The following is a 15,076-nucleotide window of genomic DNA, read 5'->3' as shown; positions in this document are numbered from 1 at the left end:
ACAGGACCCAGATGCTATACAGTGGGAACCAGCCTGGCAACATAGTGCGTATTAATAAAAGGACACCACATCCTGCCAAATTCCAGCTGCGCTAATTGTATTGTGTTCACAGAGCTCACAAGCTATCAGAAAGTTGTATGGCAACCACCTCCGGCGCCAAATAGAACTGGCAGACATAGACATTCAGTACAAGAAGAAAAAGATGGAAAATCTTGCACTGGAGTCCGAAATAAAAAGAGGACAATTAGGAAACTGGACCTTGAAATAAAAAACTTGAGAGGGAGGTGAGATATGCCTTCAATGTACACTGTATGCTAACTGTAACACAAATGTATTAATCATTATTTTCTTTCCTCCCCCAGCTCCAAGAAGATGACACAGCTCAAAATAAAAAATTAGGTATATTCTCGTAAAGTCAAGTGAGCCATGACATATGAGCTCTTATTGTGAGCACACAGGACGGTGGCATCTTTCTAAGGTTTTTTTTATTTTCCCAGCAATCAGTACAACCAAGTCATCGTTATAAGGCATCGCCCTCTTTTGCCCACCCCCCTAGCACCAGGTGTGGCCACTAGCCTATATGAAGGCCCAAAATTGTGTGTTCCTTTCTGCTCTGACAATGGCATGCCCATTCGTGCGAGATGTGGTGGATGAAGAAGCACTTGTGCTGAGGAGAGCCTTCAGGCGAGAAAGGGTCTTCAGGGACCGGTTGGACCCACTGGCCTTCCCTGATGACCATCTATATGAAGGATACAGGTTTTCTGCAGATGGCATCAGGTATCTATGCAGACTACTGGGTCCCAGGATTAAGCACCGCACTGCACGGAGCCATGCACTGAGTGTGGAGCAAATGGTTTGTGTGGCCTTGCGCTTTTTTGCTTGTGGAGCCTTCCTGTACTCAGTGGGGGATGCAGAACAGCTGAACAAGGCCACAATTTGCCGCACAATAAGGAGTGTGTGTCTGGCTATCAAAGCATTAGCAGATGTCTTCATCTCCTTCCCTGGCCACAGAAGACTCTGTGACATCAAAGAGGAGTTCTATAGGATTGCAGGTAAGAGGATCTACAAATTACAGGACAACTGTTAACACATAGTAGGATACTCATTACTTTGTGTGACAGGTTTCCCCAATGTCATTGGTGCAGTGGACTGCACACACATAAGGATAAAAGCCCCTCAGGTGCCCATGGGGCCGATTTTGTGAATAGGAAATCCTTTCACAGCATTAATGTTCAGGTGAACATAACTTTTTGATATTGTCCATTGACGAACACTCTGCATTGCCAGTGATGTGCATTGATTGGTGTAATATTCCTCATCTTATGATTTCAGATGGTCTGCAATGCTGACTGTGTGATCAGCAATGTTGTGGCAAAATGGCCTGGCTCAGTCCATGACTCCAGAATCTTTCGGGCCTCTGAAATCTATCAGTGCCTATCACAAGGTAAGCCACACAACCCCTATTTATAACCATCATGGCTGTGTCAAGAATATCACTGTGTTTATGAGGTAGTAATGATGAGATTTTGTGTTGACAGGTGAATTCTCTGGTGTGTTGCTGGGAGACAGGGGGTATGGCTGCCAGCCTTTTCTCCTGACACCTTTCACAGACCCCAGGAAGCACAGCAGGCCTACAACCATGCCCATGCCAGGACCAGGGCCAGAGTTGAAATGACCTTTGGCCTCCTGAAGGCACGCTTTCACTGCCTTCACAAATTAAGGGTCAGCCCTGTTAGGGCATGTGATATTACTGTGGCTTGTGCTGTCCTCCACAATGTGGCCTGCCTGAGGAAGGAGAGGGCCCCCAGAGTGCCACCAGCCATGGACTGGGACAATCCGGCAATCTTCCCTGATGACGACAGTGGTCGGCTGCTGAGGGACCAATATGTGTTGAATTATTTTAGTTAGTATGTGTGCTTTCAATTTTGGTTAAATATGTCCTGCGGTGGCAGAGGAATTTGGGTTTTTTTTTTGGGTTCGTTTTTGGCCAATTTGGCCTCTTATGATGTTTGTGCGGTATACTGTGTGTAATACAAGGCTGCAGGGAGGCTACTGCATCCATTCATTTGTCTGTTCAGTTGATGTGTATGGATTTGTCCTGCATTTATTTTAGTGTGCAGACATGCAGGGTGTGTTATATACAGACCTTTGAATGTGTATGTATCATTTTGTATAATATGCTTGGATTCTGTGCTTTCCATCTTGTAGAGTCACTGTGACTTCAGTTTCGAAAGGAGCTGATGGTTTACCTGCTTTGTTTTGTCCTTATTCAATAAAGGAACATAATGTTACACATTGTGTTTTTATATTCATATGGAATGTGTATTTGTTTATATGACAGAGTACTAGGGCCACACTGAAGAAAAAGGATAAAGTCATAAATTTATGAGGCTGGTTCTTTCTGCAGAAAAGCTACATATTGTTTTTACAGTTTTGATACTTATGACAATGTGATACTTAATATTCTGGCACATCAGCATGTCTTTGTTTATGAAACCATACTGAAGTACAATTTCACGAAATGCCCCACATCTGTCATTTTAACAACTGTCCTCCTTTAAAACAACTGGTTACAATATTATGACTTGTGTTTTTTCCCCTCTGTGGCCCTAATATTCTATCATTTTATATATAGCCTTATAGTCTATGGGAAACTGTAAATTATCTAGTGATAGCAACATCATCTAAAAATCATTTTTTATCCAAAATCATTGAAATTAATGATCACAAACGTTTAAATAATAACAGTGGGTCTAGTTATATGTGATAACAATGTATAGTGAGCAGTGAAATAACTATTGGTTTCCATTTGTGGTGACTGCTGACTGACATTAGGGATGAGATTAAATAGATCCTGGAATTTAGCCTGGTCTGGAGCAGGCTAGCTCCACAGAATAAATCTCCATGGTAATTTATACCATAACATATCCTCCTGCCCCCTATCCATCTTTAGTGCAACCGGATTACGGATCAATTGAGCCAGGATCACCAAGATATCCTGGCTTAATCCCTTATCCTAGTTTTGTGCAACAGGCCCCTGTGCGTTGGTTGTGTTTCTTATTTTGTATTATGTTTTGTGTTTATTTATTAAAACTCTCACTCCCTGAACTTGCTTCCCGACTCTCAGAGCACGTCGTAACAGTCCTAATGTATTGCCGAAACATGGCCCAATTGATAGCGTTACTTCTGATAGAAACATACCCAGAACATGGTTGTCATATTCTCAGAATATCAGATACAGTGCCTTGCAAAAGTATTCATCCCCCTTTGCGTTTTTCCTATTTTGTTGCCTTACAACCTGGAATTTAAATTGATTTTTTATTTGGATTTCATGTAATGGACATACACAAAATAGTCCAAATTGGTGAAGTGAAATGAAAGAAATTCAAAAGAAATTTAAATGGCAAAGTGGTGTGTGTATATGTATTCACCCCCTTTGCTATGAAGGCCCTAAATAAGATCTGGTGCAACCAATTACCTTCAGAAGTCCCATCATTAGTTATATAAAGTCCACCTGTGTGCAATCTGTGTCACATGATCTCAGTACATATACACCTGTCTGAAAGGCCCCCAGAGTCTGCAACACCACCAAGCACCATGAAGACCAAGGAGCTCTCCAACCAGGTCAGGGACAAAGTTGTGGAGAAGTACAGATCAGGGTTGGGTTATAAAAGAATAGTGGAAACTTTGATCCCAAATGGGGCACCATTAAATCCATTATTAAAAAATTGAAATAATATGGCACCACAACAAACCTGCCAAGAGAGAGCAGTTCATTCACTTACATTTCTCAAAATCACCAAACATTCAAGAAAAATCAAAAATTGTCAAATTATATCTCAGGCCTGGAGCATGTAATATCCAATGCTTATTTGTATGACTTATTAAAAACTGTCCATGAATGGCTGCAAAAGATATACAAAGCCTCATAGGCATATATTTTTTAAATCTGTGATTACACTGGCAAAATTGGAAAGAAGTGGAAAATGTAAAAAGTGTGAGGAATAATGGTAATGTCTGCTGACAATTACTGACTAATTACCTTTATATTTTAGCCTATTGTGAAGAATGAGAATTGTTCCACTGATCAGGTAAATAAAGTAGATAGATAATAAAATCTCCTGAAAACAAGATTACATAAATCTGCCCCTACACCCTTACCAAATAACTGTTCTATTTATTGTTCCCCCTTTAGAATCAAACTTACACTTTTGGATGATTTCATAGTTACAAATCAGTTTACTATACCAAAATTCCCTGATAAAATATACTGTAGGTCTGTCTGCTGCCTTTTCGTTGCCACAGCCTAAATGTCAATCCCCAAACGAGGGGATTAATGCAAGTGTGGATTACAATGACTTTAGTACATGCTGTCAAAAGGCTGCGTTCTGCAATAGGGACGGGAGTAACAGCAACCTACGTGAGGCGACGTTGGCTCCCTCTGCTGGGATTACGGGAGCTGGGCACCCCGACACGGACCGCTCTAAGTGGAGGTAATTAGAGAAAAGTGCCAACCAGCCGTGGAGGCCAAATAAAAGGAGCACGGTGGCACACCGCGAGAGAGAACGGGGAGAGACCGACACCAAGCCAAACCTAAGTGATTTTCTTTATTATGTTTGTTTTCTGTCTTAAAGTTGTTTTTGCGGACTAAAACCTCCCTGTCAATCTCTGCACGCTCAACCCAACACCCCACGGTTTACCACACCTAATTTTCTTGGTGGAGAAGGTTCTCTCTCCATTCACCGCTGCAATCTTGAGGGGCGTTTCTTTAAAACATGCACCCAATCCCCTTGATCCTTTACATAACTAGACCAATCATATGCTTCAATGTAGTTCAGTGTTGTGGCAAGACAGGACAATTAGTGGTTCCGCTCGTGATGTTTAATTGCAGGCGCAGATGCTACGATTTCAAAACGATTTGCAGCACAGTTGAAAAGTTAACACGCTGACTATACAATGGACTAATTAGTCAAATAAATGTAGTCCTTTTCAATGCGTTAGATATAAGAGGTGTGCCGTGAGAGTGTGAGAAGAGGGTCAAATACGTGTCTCATGGCCAATGCGTAAGAGTTGGCAGCTTTGCTTAGTCTTGCAATTAAATCAAAGGGGCAATCACAGATCTTTATATTTTTGTCTCAAATCCAGTATTGCGTCAAATCAAATATGGCTGCCATAAAAACTGAATTTTGTAAATAAGAAACATTGATGTGTACAACACTCATGCCTATAAGGACAGTTGGTGTGAATCAATTTTATTCTGAATCCAATATGGCCAACATGATTACACTCAAACACCTTAGCCAGCATAAACTAGCCCTTGTTCATTTTGTATTGTTATTCTGTCTTTAAAATTGTTTCATAAGGCTCTTGGTATATCTACTGCAGTACTATGAATGTATTTATTATGGATCCCCATTAGCTGCTGGCAAGGCAGCAGCTACTCTTCCTGGGGTCCAGCAAAATTAAGGCATTTGTAAAATTTAAAAAACATTACAATACATTCACAGATTTCACAACACAGTGTGCCCTCAGGCCCCTACTCCACCACTACCACATATCTACAATACATAACCCATGTGTACACGTGTGTGTGTGTGTATAGTGCATATCAAATTTTATTGGTCACATAGATGTGTTTAGCAGATGTTATTGTGGGTGTAGCAAAATGCTTGTGGTTTTAGCTCCGACAGTGCAGTAATATCTAACAATTACACAACATATACCCAATACACACAAATCTATGGAATGGAATTAAGAATATAAAAATATATGGACAAGCAATGTAAGAGCGGCATTAAAACAAGGTACAGTAGAATAGTATAGGATACAGTATATACATATGAGATGGGTAATACAAGATATGTAAACATTATTAAAGTGACTAGTATTCCATTTTATTAAAGTGACAAGTGATTTCAAGTGTATGTATATAGGCAGCAGCTTCTATGTGCTAGTGATGGCTATTCAACAGTCTGATGGCCTTGAGATAGAAGCTGTTTTTCAGTCTCTCGGTCCCAGCTATGATGTACCTGTACTGATCTCGCCTTCTGGATGATAATGGGTTGAACAGGCAGTGGCTCGGGTGGTTGTTGTCTTTGATGATCTTTTTGGTGTTCCTGTGACATCAGGTGCTGTCGATGTCCTAGAGGGCAGGTAGTTTGCCCCCGGTGATGCGTTGTGCAGACCGGACCTCCCTCTGGAGAGCCTTGCGGTTGTGGGCGGTGCAGTTGCCGTACCAGGTGATACAGTCTGACAGGATGCTCTCGATTGTGCATCTGTAAAAGTTTGAGGATTTTAGCCTCCTGATTTCTTCAGCCTCCTGAGGTTGAACAGGCACTGTTGCACCTTCTTCACCACACTGTCTCTGTGAGTGGACCATTTATGTTTGTCAGTGACGTGTACGCCGAGGAACTTGAAGCTTTCCACCTTCTCCACTGCAGTCCCGTCAATATGGATAAGGGGGTCAACTATAAGTGCTGTTATTGTGAAGTGGAAACGTCTAGAAGCAACATCAGCTCAGCCGCAAAGTGGTAGGCGACACAAGCTCACAGAACGGGGCCGCCGAGTGCTGAAGCGCATAAAACTCATCTGTCCCCGGTTGCAATACTCACTACTTAGTTCCAAGCTGCCTCTAGAAGCAAAGTCAGAACAATAACTGTTCATCGAGAGCTTCATGAAATGAGCTTCCGTGGCCGAGCAGCCGCACACAAGCCTAAGATCACCACGCGCAACGCCAAGCGTCGGCTGGAGCATTGTAAATCTCACCGCCATTGGACTCTCGAGCAGTGGAAATGTGCTCTCTGGAGTGATGAATCATGCGTCACCATCTGGCAGTCCGACAGACAAATCTGGGTTGCCAGGAGGACTCTACTTTCTCCATGGGGCAGGTAGTGTCCTCCTGGCATCTGTCAACTATAAAATTTGGTGGAGGAGGCATAATGGTCGGGGGCTGTTTTTCATGGTTCGGTCTAGGCCCCTTAGTTCCAGTGAAGGGAAATCTTAACGCTATACCATGCAATGACAATTTAGACTATTCTGTTCTGGCAACATTTCGGGGAAGGCCCAAAGCAAGGTCCATATAGAAATACTTTGTGGAGATTGGTGTGGAAGAACTTTACAAGCATGGCCAGTGCCCTGACCTCAACCCCAATGAAAATCTTTGGGATGAATTGGAACGCTGACTGCAAGCCCAACCTCACTAATGCTCTTGTGGCTGAATGGAAGCAAGTCACCACAGCAACGTTTCAACATCTAGTGGAAAGCCTTCCCAGAAGAGTTGAGGCTGTTATAGCAGCAAAGGGGGGAACCAACTCCATATTAATGCCCATGATTTTGGAATGTTTGATGAGTAGCTGTCCACATACATTTGGTTATGTCGTGTATCTAGGAGCATATGCGACCAAAATGGTAGCACTTTAGAGCCCTGGTCGAGTATTGAGAATATACAATTAACTGCCTTTGAACGTGACATACCTGGAGGTAACTGGCCTGTCACTGAAACAGGTTTCTCAAGTTTGGTATTTCATCCAGTTGCTCATCTTCAAAAAAAAAAAACGCACTCCTACAAGATAAATGGGGACTCTAGCTGAGCTCTTCATTTTGTTCTCCAACACAACTTTGGTCCGTTTCCCATTTTTTTGGACAACAGTCCCATCATCCTCGATTTGGCTTCTACCACCATTAGAATCTAGATCCACATTTGCTACTGCAATTTAGTCAAATAAAACCCTTAGGGTGTCTCTCACAGTTGCAGTGCATCTGCACATGACACGATAATTCAGACAGCCAAGCTAGCTTTGCCCTCATGTGGGTGCTAGCAAGCAGGCTGGGTCTGGAAGCTATAGTGAGCTTTGATTGGTCAATAGCATTGCTATATCGCAGAGTATTTGCATAAAGTTCAGCTTTCTCCTACTTTGGTCCTGCCCTGTTCACGCACCCTCGTCCATGTTCCCATCGCCCAACAGTACCTCCGCCAACTTCGCTTCTCTCCATTTCAAATGAATGGGGATCCTTTGTTTCATCGCCCCAATCATGTTATGTGGAAATGCACTGTTATAATAGATTTACACATGGAACGACAGGGGGAGATGACACATCCGAAGACATTCCGTTACTATTCTTTGGGTACTGAATTCATTTTACGTGACGTCGGCACTCTAGTCCAACCACACTAGTCAAATCAAAATCAAATAAAATGTTATTGGTCGCATACATATATTTTGCAGATGTTATCACAGGTGTAGTGAAATGCTTATGTTCCTAGCTCCAACGGTGCAATAATACCTAACAATACATGCAAATACAAAAAAATACAAATAAAGGAATTAAGAAATATAGAAATATTAGACCGAGCAATGTCAGTCTGGAATATAATATATATGATGTGATGGTGTGTATAGACTTTATGGACAGTATGTGAATAGAAAAGGTATACAGCAGTAGTTATATAGGATGAGCCTTGACTAGAATACAGTAAATATGTATAAGAGTTAAAATGGTTATTCCATCAAACTTAAGGTGACCAGATTTCTGAAATGAAAACCGGGGACATTTCCAGTTCGGCGGTCAATATATCGTTAAAATATCCAATGTTATTATCTATGAAATAAAAAAGGGGGACAATTCCGGTTTCATGTATTCAGTCTAACAGGCACCCTGTGATAGACAGAGAAAACAACTATATTACAGAAACACTACAGACAAGACAGAACTGTTCAATCTGAACAGCCATTCAGTGGTCCTGCTAGAATAAGAGCAGAAGAGAACATGAGCAAAATTGAAAAAACAGACAATAGTATATGTGAAATACTTAACATAAAAGAAATAAGATGCTAATAAGAAATAAGATGCTAAGATGGTAACTACATAATATACTTATACCAACCTAATCTGTATATTTCTCAAAATATAATTTTCTTCAGGATTGCTCTGCCTTTGGCCAGCTTCTCCATGAACTCCTGGCAGGGGAGGTTAAGGTTTGTCTTCACAATAAGCATGGCCTTGATGGTAGGAACAGTGAAGCTATTTCTTGCTGCTGTCCATATATCATTCATTTGGGAGAACACTCTCGACTGGTGCATTACTTCCAGGTAAGCACATGACAACAGACGCTAATCTAGCCAGGAGAGTGTGTGGGATGTCATTCTATTTGAAGTCTGTAACCACCGTGCTCCATCTCTGACTAAGCGGTGTCTCAGATGTTTTCCATTCTTCAAGCGATCCCCCCTTTAGGAACTCTTGCAGGCCAGAAACTTCGTAACACAATGCATCCTCATTGATGGTCACATTGGGGCATTTTTCCTGCAGTGTGCCTGCTGCCTTCTGGATCTCTTCACGCAGAGGTTGCCTTTTTAAAAGGAGACAATGTAAATCTTTTAGATTATCTGTGTGCTTTCCCCATGCTTGCAAGTAGTTCACAGCCATAGTGAAGAATGATTGGGCTGTTTTGAGAAAGCTCTCTTTAGACATGTCTCCATTTTCCTCTAGCTCTCTCAGAAGTCCTCTGACCAAAACCGGAATGAAGTTTTCATCACGTCTTGCAGTCAATTTTGCCTCAACGTTTCTCAGAATTGCAGCGGAGTCCACAGCACAGTGGTCCTGGCCTCCAAGCATCTTGATCGTGTCACTGAATACAGTCAAGTTTCCATGGACAAAGGCCAGCCAAAGTTCAGTCAGTGGATCTTCGAACATTGTTCGTAGGACAACAGGGCATTTGTCTTCAGAAATAAAAAAGGATTTCAATGGCACATACCTTTTCAGCACTCTTTCTAGAGCAGGGAGCCTGGACCGCCAGGGAACATTGCTGTGTCCTAAAATATTATGGTACTCCTGGCCAACAAACTCACAAAAGCCCTTCAGTCTTTCGACCTCTGACAGTGAAAATATGAACATAATTCAAATATCTTTGTGAGCAGATACTCAACATCATATCCAAAGCTGTTCTGGCCGTGTTATGAATGAAAACCTAAGCCAATCACCTCCCGCTGCAGAGCATTTTTAACTTTGGTATGGACATTGACCCTCCCCAGCCTATTCAGTCCTCCAAAGTTGGTATTTGTTGTCGGCAGAGAATGTTTTTCCAGGTTACATTTTTGGATGACCACCAGGACCTCAGCTGCAATTTCCTCTGCTGTTTCTCCATTCAATTCAACAAAATCAAGCAGTTTTGTTTCCACAGATGTGCTGCCATCATATATCTTACAATATCTGACTACTATTGGCAGCAGCTTTACATGTCCAAGATTGGACGCATCAATGGACAGGGACACAAATTCAACCTGGTCTAGGTCCTGTTTTTACCAAAGTAGTTGCCCATGTTACTAACACGTTACTCACTATGGCGTCACATTTTGTCCTAGCACATGTAAACTTTGGCTCATAAAGCTTCCGTGTCAGTTGTGCTGTGCAATCCATAGATCTGTAACTATGATTGTGTCTCATAGTGTGGTATGCAAAGACACCCTCCTGCACAGCTAAACCATATTCTTCTTGGGAAGGCTCTACCTTCTTGAAGAATGTGGTGACAGAGGACATACCAACACGGGCAATCAGAGGCTTTATGCTTTTTCGTCTGCTGATGTTCTACCACTGCCGTTCTTCACTGGCTGCCAATTGAAAGAGAGGATGCAGTGAACCATTCTATCGTCTTGACCTATGTGTATGAAATGGAAATTATCTCATCACGTTTATCATAAAAAGTGCATTTCCATTTCTTGGAAAGAGTCATTGTATCTCCTCTGTCTGCTCTTCTTCACTCTCCTTGTGCCACTCTTAATTACGCTCTTAACTTTTTATTCTCCTCCAATCTTTCTCCTCTTTTCTTCCTTTCCTTCTCTTCACCTTTCCACCTCACTCTCCTTGCTTCACTCTTTTTACTCCCTTCATTTTTCCTTCTCCTTCCTCTCCAATCTGTATTAATAAATAGCATACTATTAGATAACCAAAGTATTTTAACAGATTCCCATTGCTTGCCTCATGTTTGTATTTTATCTCAAAAACATTGTTTGGAATAATACATTGGCAGGCTCTGTAACCATATCTTTACCTTTCCTCCTCTGTCTCCTTCCTTCTCTTCTTCCTATCCAGTCTTCCTCCTCTCCACTGCTAATGCTATTCATGAACATTTCTAAATATATTTTCACACTACTTATTATAATGCCAAACCATTAAAATTGTAATCTACAAAAATATTTTCTGAATAAATTGTGCATTCATTTAATATCATATTTTCAAAATAGCCCTTCCACTGCATGTTTACATGTGAACGTTTTTTAACCTAGCTACCATAACAGTAGCTAGCTAACCTAGTCGACATAGGTTATGCTAGCTAACGTTAGCTATTTAAAACCTTATAGAGCAGATCATATATCTATATAATAAATTGTGACATTATGATATCACTAGCTAGTATCTCAAACTAGTGTAATTTACCTGGCTTGAAAAGACGTTTGTGGTGATGTTGTGGATTCACTTGACACTTGCTTCTGGACGAGTTTTCCACAGCAGTTTTCTCTAAAACTATCGCGAGCAAGTAGTTAGTAGAAGAGTGAATGAAGCTGCTATAGCGAGCAGGCCCCTCAGTTGGCCTAAAACAAGCACAACGCGATTGAGACGTCAACCCGTAGGCTCTGCTGCCCGGTCTTTCTTGCCAAGTAAAATATTTCACTTTGCGGTCTGTTTTTAACGCACAGTTAAAAACGGGGACATTTTCGGGGACAACTCCAGCCGGGGACAGGCCACCAAAAACGGGGACCTTCCCGGGAAAACGTGGACGTCTGGTCACCCTAATCAAACGTCAAATTATTAGAATAGTACGCAACGCAGAACAGAACAACCAGGTTAAGGGTCAGTGGCCGAAGCCAGCGAACAGGAATATTCCAAGTTCAGACAGAAGGGGGGAGTCAGATCGCTATGATCGCCAGGAACTTTACTTTTGGTGTCTAATTTTAATTGTTGCGCTACTTGTGCTGCCTGTTGATGTTAAGTAGGCAGCTACAGTAGCTGAATGATGTTAACATCTTCGGGTTTTATTTAATTAAATGTATTTTATTTCATCTGGGTGCTACGTCACCTACTAACACCCTAGTACTATCCGTAGCTCCGGTTCTCCTCAGTCCGAGAAAACACTGAGAGAAGGGCATGTTTTGCAAATGACTCCTTTGTAAAAGTCCATAACGTGAAATAAAACATCCTATGTTTGATGCTGTAGATATTGTTATAAGGGAGTGTGAGACTATTGATACATGTCACTTTCAGAGTTTTATTGTTATTGATCAGCTATTCCTACCCTAAACACTAACCTCTTACCCTAACTATAAACCTTACAAGCTCCCAGCCATCCAGGACATACATGCCAGGTGGTGTCTGAGAAAGGCACAAAAACTCAAGCCACTCGAGACATGGACTGTTCTCCATGCTCCCGTCCATCTGGCGGTACTGTGCATCAAGGATAAGACCAACAGACTCCTAAACAGCTAACTATATACTGACTATGCTCTTCCACCTACTCAGCCACACACACATTCACTGTCACTCTTACTCACACATACTCATTACTGACGCGACACACTTACACCCACATGTACACACCCCTGCACTGCTACTGCTAAGATGATTATTGATTTAGATGTATTTTCTTTCTACACACAAATACCCCATAATGTCAGAGAGTGAAAAGAAGGAAGCCTGTACAGAATAAAACAATTCCAAAACATGCATCCTGTTTGCAATAAGGCATTAAAGTAAAACTGCAAAAAACATGGCAAAGAAATTGCATTTATGTCCTGAATACAAAGTGTTATGTTTGGGGCAAACAACACATCACTGAGTACTGTACCACTCTTCATATTGTCAAGCATGGTGGTGACTGCATCATGTTATGGTTATGCTTGTCATGGGCAAGGACTAGGGAGTTTTTTGGGATAAAAAGAAACAGAATAGAGCTATGGTAAGTACAGGCAAAATCCTAGAGGAAAACCTGGTTCAGTCTGCTTTCCAACAGTCACTGGGAGACAAATTCACCTTGCAGCAGGACAATAACCTAAAATGGCCAAATATACAGTGGGGCAAAAAAGTATTTAGTCAGTCACCAATTGTGCAAGTTCTCCCACTTAAAAAGATGAGAGGCCTGTAATTTTCATCATATGTACACTTCAACTATGACAGACAAAATGAGAAAAAAATCCTGAAAAACCCTGGAGAGAAACAGCACACATAGAGATCGTTCACTACAATCTTGTGGGTGATAACCAAGTTTTGAGCCCAACACTAGAGGTAAAAATAGTGCCTGCAGTCCTGACGGATCATAAAGTCATATGGCTGACTGTAAGAATGTGCAGTAATTATGATAAGAAATACTCTGGATGTTATTGGAAATTAAATAACTCATTGTTATTGCATGATTTAAAAAATGTGATTAAGAATCTAATTTCTGTTTACTGGAATTTAGCTACCTCTAAGCAGAATATGGGAAATATTGGGAACAGCTGAAATGTAAAATCATCTCAGCCTGTATTACCTATGGGAAACAGCTTGCTTTAAGAAGGAGATGTGAGGTAGTTGTGCTCTCTAAGAAAATTGCTGACATCACAGAGATTGAGCATCTTGATCTTAATGAGGAAGCTAGGAAGGAAGCCTTCATAAGATCCAGAAAACAATGGCTTCAAAAAGAACAGTAGATACTTTTTTAATTTGGAAAAGAGAGAGGAAATCGACACACTTTGAAAATGTAAGATTAATGGGGTAACCTCTAAGGATAGAGAGGAGTTATCAGACTTTACCACTAAGTTTTATGAGAATCTTTAGTCTTTAGATAACAGTTTGAGTGACTCTAAGGATCTCCTTGATTTTATAGAGAATTGTGGTATCCTGGGAGGTCTATCGCAGGGGTTGGTGATAGAGGGGAGGTATGTACCGCGACGTTGGCTCCCTCAACTGGGAGTATACGGGCTGGGCACCCCGACGCTGATGGCCCAAGTCGAGGTAATTAGGGGAGAGTGCCAACCAAACGTGCATGCCACATAAAGGGAGCACTGTGGCACACCGTAAGGGAAGACACGGAGCAGAATTTAAGAAGGACCGAGCCCAAACCTAAGTTATTTTGTTATGTTTATTTTGTTACCTAGTAAAGTCGTGTTTTCTGACTACAACCTCCCTGTATCTGTGTTACTCTGTCCCTGTCTCTGTGTTAATGCACGCTCAACCCAACACCCCACGGTTTACCACATATGGTGGAGAATATGGGCACCTCAGTAGCTTTGGGTGCCGTGCGGTCGAGAGTACGGAGATTACCATGGAGGAACTGGACGCTCAGTTTATCCTCAGCCAGCAGAAGCAACAGGCTCTCCAGGAGCTAGCACTTGTGGAGCAGCGCCAACAAAACCTCAGACTGGTAGCGGAGGTAGCCCAGTTGAAGGGTGGGATGGTTCAGGAGTCTAGCCCGAATCAGTTCCTGGTCAAGTTAATGGAGGAAGATGACGTGGCGATATATTTGTGCACCTTCGAGAGGACTGTGCAGAGGAAGGATGGCCCAAGCCCAAGTCGGCCAGCCTTTTGGCACCCTATCTCTCTGGGAATGCCCAGAAGTCCCACTTTGACTTCAACGTCGACCACTTCAACGTCGACCAGGCAGCGAATTATGAGGGACTCAAACGTGAGATCCTGAGCCGATATGGATACAGCCTCGCACACTGTATACAACTGGTCCACCATCTCCCCCGCGCTCAGATTAACGACCTGATGCGTCTGACCAAGGGCTGGCTACTGATAATCTACCCGATAATAGATCATAGATTCAATTTAGACTACATACGCCTACAAACAATTACAATGGCAAAGTCACAAGAAGGGCTCTCGACTTTGAGCAGAAGCCATTCTTGTGATTATTGTGACTATGCCATTGTAATTGTTTGTAGGCTTATGTAGTCTAAATTGAATCTATGATTGTATGCTATCCATTTGTTTTTGTATGTTCTTTAATATTTGAGAATTAACTAATGATATTAGGCCATACTTGGACATGATTACAGACACCCGTGTGTGTGTCTTTTGGCACTATATAAATGAGTCCCCCTGCAGT

At 41.9% G+C, this 15,076-nt stretch overlaps 1 long non-coding RNA gene across 1 annotated transcript; it reads left to right on the top strand.

Moving 5' to 3' along the window:
- The first annotated feature begins 363 nt into the window (after window positions 1-363).
- On the top strand, window positions 364-1,965 carry LOC135563888 (uncharacterized). Its single transcript, XR_010460631.1, has 3 exons — window positions 364-1,052; window positions 1,333-1,444; window positions 1,539-1,965. It is a non-coding gene; the product is annotated as an uncharacterized LOC135563888 (long non-coding RNA).
- Window positions 1,966-15,076: the final 13,111 nt, after the last annotated feature.

Source organism: Oncorhynchus nerka, linkage group LG22, assembly GCF_034236695.1.
Source record: "Oncorhynchus nerka isolate Pitt River linkage group LG22, Oner_Uvic_2.0, whole genome shotgun sequence".
Classification (NCBI taxonomy): domain Eukaryota; kingdom Metazoa; phylum Chordata; class Actinopteri; order Salmoniformes; family Salmonidae; genus Oncorhynchus; species Oncorhynchus nerka.
The sequence above is the reverse complement of the archived record's forward strand: the minus strand, read 5'-3'. Positions and strand labels throughout refer to the sequence as shown.